The 6901-nt window shown below is 34.3% G+C and overlaps 1 pseudogene; it reads right to left on the reverse strand.

Annotated features, from left to right (window-relative positions):
• Nucleotides 1-1616: 1616 nt before the first annotated feature.
• Nucleotides 1617-3556, reverse strand: LOC131655607 (growth-regulating factor 7-like; annotated as a pseudogene).
• Between the last annotated feature and the right edge of the window lie 3345 nt (nucleotides 3557-6901).

Raw genomic sequence — 6901 nt, forward strand, 5'->3', positions numbered from 1 at the left:
AAATATATCTTTTCAAAAATTTAAATTTACAACTTTTAGATAAACAGGTCAAATTTAAATAGGTTAAGACATAAGTCCATGTTACTAGGTATAACATATTATCATCCCTAGGTTTAGTGTTTCATTTCCAATCTCATCTCACTCTTTTTAAATCGAGAAAACTCCAAATCCATATACGAAACCAATCAAAATTGGTCAAATACAAGGGGTCTGTTTGGTAAAAATAGCGGTTGACTGATAAGTTAGCTTATAGCTTATAGCTTATGACTGATGGCTGATGACTGGTGACTTATAGCTTATAGCGGATGGTTGAGACTGATAGCTTATAAGCTAATTGAAGTGTTTGGTAAAATGAGCGGTTCAATTAACTTATAAATGTAAAATGACATAAAAGATATTTAATATATATTTATTTTATTTTAAATTAAAATAAATTATAAGGGTTAAAAATGGATTTTAATTTAAATAATAAGGATAAAAAAGGAAGAAAAAATGATAAGCTATAAGACATAAGCTAAAACGCTATTTGAAATAGCGTCTGGAAAATAAGCTATAAGCTAGTAAAATAAGCTATAAGCTCGTGATGAAAAGATCGTTACCAAACGGATCTAAATTATCATATGAGCTTATAAGACATAAGACATAAGCTATAAGCTCGAAAACATGGCTTACCAAACAGAGCCAAGGTGGATTCATGTGGTTACCCTTGATATGAATTCTTGTTGCTATGTCAGTTAGAATGAAAAAAAAATAAGGTGTCCAAGTCGTTACTATTGTCATGAATAGATATGAGTTTTCAACCTGATCTTACTTTATCTCTAAGTTTTCTTTTCTGCTTCCTTCCTCCCCAAACTAATAGATAAAAAGTATTATGAGATAAGATATTTTGTTAATGTGTGTTATCTAGGAGACAAGATATTATTTCACAGGGTCTCCTATTTTATGAAAGTGATTGATAGTGTAGTATCCAAAATTGATCTTTCATAGACATAACTCAAACCCCACAACCTCACCTCACCCCAACCACACACACATGTTTGATGCCCTATCATTTTTGTCGTTACAACAAGAGTTAAGATTGTACTCAAACGTTTCATCTTTCATAGTCATAGTACATAGTTATTTATTTTCTAATATACAAAATTAGCTAGACTCCAACAAAGTACTACCCACGTTAATTATTTGCAGTAGTCTCTATCCACAAGGTTCTTCATTTTTCACCCATATTACATTTATTATACATTTTAAATTGTTGCTCCAAAATAAGATAACATATTGTTAGGAGATCGAATATATAAAGATATTGTTGGGGGATAGAGAACAGAACATTGTTGACATAGTCAAAGTTAGATCTATGATCTTATCCGACAACAGTTGAGTTTGGACCACACAACAAACAATACTTATTGCATTCATTTTCGGTTCTACCAAAGCCGTCTCAAGTTTTTAAAGATCATGTTTTGATTAGTCATAATATAACCATGATAGAACAAATAGAAGTTTTATTTAATCACGAATTAACCAGACAAATAATTTATGAGATAATTTAAGGCCCTGTGTGATAGCACACCTTGCACGCTCTAAAGACGCCATGTATTCCACCAAGATGGAGGGAGTACACCAAAGCAAAGAGTAGACTTACAGTTGAGTTTGAGAAAATATGCAAGATTACATATATTACATAACATAACAATACTTAAGTTGCTAATCAATTAATTTACATGACATTTTGTTTAACTTGTTGAGTAAGGCAAATTCAGAATTGGCCTTTGATGATGCAAGTTGGACTGCTATTACCACTGCTATCTGAAAATGAAGTAAGTGTTCTATTATGGAAAACACCAGATGGAGATGACATTATTCCTGTTCCTGAAGTTCCAATGGATTCAACACGGTTCGTTGTGACAGATGAAGATGGATTCGAGCTTGTTGAATCGCTGATGGAAGTTACATTGCTTGGCCTTAAAACTTCAGCTAGTGGACCTCCCATTGACAGATCAAAAGATGAAAGGGGTGATTTACCTATTAATGCTGAAGCATTCTTGTTGTTGGCATTGCTTTCAACTGTGTTTGCATTAGTCCAAGTATCAGTGAAACTACACCCTCTTGGTTTCTCAGATTGGAGAATTCGCATCGGAACAAGATGATTATATAAGAGAGAAAATGGTCTTTCTTGTTGAGAAAGTTCATTTTGTGGAAATGAATTCATATAGTGAGACTCATTGATGTTACTGAGATAGGAACTTTCATTGGTCATTCCAAGTATGCTATTGTGCATCAGAGAGTTCCATCCTGAGTTGTTAGAAGCACCAATAGATATTGGATCTACATTCGGCATCCACTCGAAGCCCCTTTCATTCAACTCACCAAATCAATAACAGAATAGAAACCAGTACACAACAAAAGTTAACAAAAGAGTAATTTCATAGAAGAAAAAAACATAGATATAAACATTTTACCTTTGTTGCTTATTCAAAGGGTCAAAACTTGGAACTAATTTGACACCAAAGATGCTATTATCCAAGGAAAGTGGTGGTTGGAGATAAGGATGAAAAGCACTGGGAGCAAGAAATTGTGATGAAGTTCCACCATATTTTCTTGTAGTTGGAATAGGGATCCTCTTGATTTGATGATGGCTATTATCATTGGTGTGAAGTTCCACAGGCTTTCTTGAACGGTGACTACCTCTATGCATATGTCGCTCACAATACTTGTTATTAGGAGCAACATATCTAGAACATCTCCATTTCTTACCATCTGTTCTTCTGCACCTACCCGCCTCCGCCTCTGGATCAGTACTCTTCTTACTTGATGATAACCTCGTATTGAAACCACCCTCAACTTCAAGAATGCAAATTTCAAGAAAGAGTAAGAGAAAGCAACACATCATGAAAAAGTTCACACATTGATTGAATGACAAAAGGTAAATAGAACAAAGGTAGCAGGAAAAGTGGTAAAGATACAAACTTTTGACTAGAAATGGACTTAGAAAAGCAGTTAAACTCAGTTTATGCATCAAATGTAAAATACAGAAAGCCATAACCAACTGAGGAAAAAAGGGTCATAGACAACATACTCATTGATGATGAAGTAGGAATGGATGAGAGCAGATAAGAAGGAACAGGAAGAGAAGCCACCAAGTACTTGTAAATCATAACTTGTATCTCAAGCTCTCTCCATTGAGAGCTTGTGAAAGGATTCATGTTATGAAAAGGCTCCAAATTTAAAGAAACATGACCATTATCAATGGCAGTAGCACCAATAGAAGAAAAGTGACTACCAAAAGACATGTTGTATGTTGTGGGACCAAAACTATCAGCAGCAGAAAAATCATCATTAGGATTTTGATGCTGCATCATCATCATCATCATCTTCTTATTAGATAATCCTTCAAAACTCTGCACAGACTCAAGAAAACTACTAGTGTTGTTGTTGTTCCTTTTTTTGGTCTGCATAATGAAACTCAACACTAATGTTGAAAATAGAAAACAAAGTCTTTATATTGTTCTCTTATTTACTATATGTATAATAAAAAGAATCACCCACCAAAATTAACTTTTTCAGGTAAGGAAGATAGTGATAATGAAATGATAATCATAATAATATAGAAATGAAGTTTGAGGAGTGTGTCTTTTTGTGATAATGTATTGACAGGTGTTGGGACTGAAATAAAGATGTGAGAGTTATGATTGTGTTATGGGTTGCCGTCATTCTCGGTCTTTGATTTGTTTCCATGCTTCCAACATTCGCACCATGTCACTAGATGACAAACTAGTAAGAGATGGTTCACTTTTTTTTTCTCTCTCTAATCTATACTTTCATCTCTCATCATTATTGTGGTATGGTATCAGGGGCGGATCCAAGGGGGTATAGGGTATTCCATGGAATACCCTAAATGTGTAGAAGTTTGTCCACATGGTAAAAGCTTTTGGTAGTTTTATATAAGAGGTTCTGAGTTCGAAACCTGTAACAGACAGATTATGCATATTCTGTTCTTTTTTTATTACACTTTAATTTTTTACCTTCACCTCTTTACTTAGTCTGAGTATTTATTATTATTCTCCTACTCAAATAAATCCTTAATTTTTTTCCTTCATATTTATTAGGAATTTTAACGCGAGGTGTTACTAAGTGCTAGTCTATTTCATTATAGATTTTTTTCTTATATCTCAATAAAAAAACTTAAATTAATTATCACTTTCTTATCTTTTAATCTCATTTTTCAACTAAAACTTTAACTATAAATAAAATGAAATAATTTGTTTTTAATCGGCACAAATGAAAACACATAATTAACTTTTTTCTTCTATCCACTTCAACCTTTTTTGCATAAACTTTATTTTTGTATAAATTTAATTTGTATGTACTAAGTTAGATTTTAATTATAACCACCCATACTTATCAAACTAGTTTTGTCCTTACCGGTGGTCACTGCAATTGTTGAGCAAGTATTCTCGGGGATAAAATATGTTAAGAATGAGTTGGAAGTAGAATGGCTAATCCATGACTAAATGATTGCTTAGTGATATTTGTGGAGAAAGAGGTGTTTAATACAATTGATGATATGGATATCATCAAGTGTTTTCAAGAAATGAACAAGAGAAGAATGCATTTACGATTAAACTAGATTTTTTCCGTACTTTTTTTAATATATTTTACTTTCATTTTCGGAAAACCCTAGATTTTAATCCTGGCTCCGCCCCTGTATGGTATCTATCTATAGCTTCATGCATCTAATGTTAAAGTTAAGACCTTTGTACATCCACACTATTCAGTTTTCTAACTCTTTATAAATGATTTTATCATCTATATTTATCTGCACATAATATACAAAATTTGATAAACATCATATTACTAATTTGACTAGTTATGGGTTTTTATTTTGTATGTTTTTATTTATTTTTATTAATTAAAAATTAGATAACAAAACTTCTTAAATCTCATCTTAAAATTATTGAAGAGTAATTCGATATTCAGAAGATGAGCATCAGAAGTTCTGATGTGGGCTGATCTTCTGATGGTTACTCAGAAGATGTTGTTGACCAGAAGATGTTATCTTCTGGGTCCCATTAGCTTAGTTGTTTAGTAGTAAAGGTACTTTAGTATTTTGTAGTATTGTACTGTTTGTACCTTAGACTTGTTCACTAAGTTTACTGTTTTAGGGCTTATGTGGCAAGATTTTCTTTTCCTATAAATAGCCTTGTAATAGCTATCATTATAAGATCAACAACTTTATTCTCTCTCATTAATCTTTGCGCCGTTATTCTCTTTGTCATCATCTTTATTCATTGTGCACCAACAATTGGTATCTAGAGCTCTGGTTCCAAACACAGGGAAACACGAGTGAACGTGAGTTTGTGTGACTGTGTGATTGATTTTGTTTCTGGGAAACAAAGTTGTGTTGAATCACATTTTCTTGGTTGTTTGTGGGTTGGGAAACACTGTGTGAGTGTGAGTGAAATATGTTTTTGTCTGCACAAGTTTAAAGATGAGTGGAAGCAATTTGAATACCAAACTTCCAGTTCTTGATGGTAAAAACTGGAATAGATGGATGATTCAAATGCGTGTATTATTTGGTGCTCAAGATGTTCTAGATCTTGTCATTGGAGGATATGTTTCGGTTGCAGCAAATGCAACGGAAGAACAAAGAGAAGCGCAGAGAGAGACGAAGAAGAGAGATCAAAAGGCGTTGTTCTTCATCCATTAGTGTGTGGATGTGAATGTGTTTGAGAAAATTGCTGATTCTATGACGTCAAAGGAGGCGTGGGATATACTGGTCAGGTGTTACGGTGGTGACGTATCAGTAAAGAAGGTGAAGCTTCAATCCCTGAGAAAGCAATATGAGAATCTCAACATGAAGAACAATGAGAAAGTCTCTGAGTATATCTCTAGAGTGATTGTAATCACTAATGAGATGAAGGCTTGTGGAGAAACTCTTTTTGAACAAGTAATCATAGAGAAGATATTGAGGTCACTTACTCCTCAACTTGATTATATCGTTGTATCTATTGAACATTCTAAAGATCTGAAAACCATGAGAATAGAAGAGTTGCAAAGCAGTTTAGAAGCACAAGAGTTGCGTCTGACTGAGAGAACTTCTGAGAGAGAAGTTGAGCAAGCTCTGAAGGCTTCTTTTGTCAAGAAGGACCAGAACCATAGACGTGGTGATAGATTCCAGAAGGAAGCCTCAACTTCTGATGAGAAGAGATATCAGAAGGGAAAGGATAAGAAGAAAGTTCAATGTTACTGTTGCAAACAGTTTAGCCATTTTGCTAGAGACTGTTTGGCAAACAAAGGAAGGAGATCAGAAGAAGCAAATATAGCCAGAGGAGGTTCAGATGATGAACCTGTGCTATTGATGGCTTCAGAGTCTGACGAAAGACGTTCGTCAGAGTGGTGGTATATGGACACTGGGTGTTCAAATCACTTGACTGGAAACAAACAATGGCCGATAGACTTTGACTCTGAAAGGAGGACAAAGATCATATGTGTTGATGATAAGTACCTGTATGCAGAAGGTATGGGAAATGTCAAAGTAAAAGTGAAGAATGGAAAGACTGTTTTGATCAAAGACGTTTGTATGTTCCTAGAATCAGAAGCAATCTGATGAGTGTGGGTCAGCTCATTGAGAAAGGTTTCTCAGTTGTTATGAAGAACAATCTCTTGAAGTTGTATGATTCCAATCAGAAGTTGATTATGCAATCTGAAAAGGGAAGCAGCAGAACATTCAAGGTGAATGTAGAAACAGCTGAAACAGAGTGTCTGAGTGCTAAAGGCTCAGAAGGTGATAGTAAGTTGTGGCATAAGAGGTTGGGGCACTTGAACTATAGAAGTCTGGGGCATCTAAGTTCTAAGAAGCTTGTACATGGCATTCCAAAGATTGTGAAGCCTGAGAAGTCAT

Source organism: Vicia villosa, linkage group LG3 (genome assembly GCF_029867415.1).
Source record: "Vicia villosa cultivar HV-30 ecotype Madison, WI linkage group LG3, Vvil1.0, whole genome shotgun sequence".
NCBI lineage: Eukaryota > Viridiplantae > Streptophyta > Magnoliopsida > Fabales > Fabaceae > Vicia > Vicia villosa.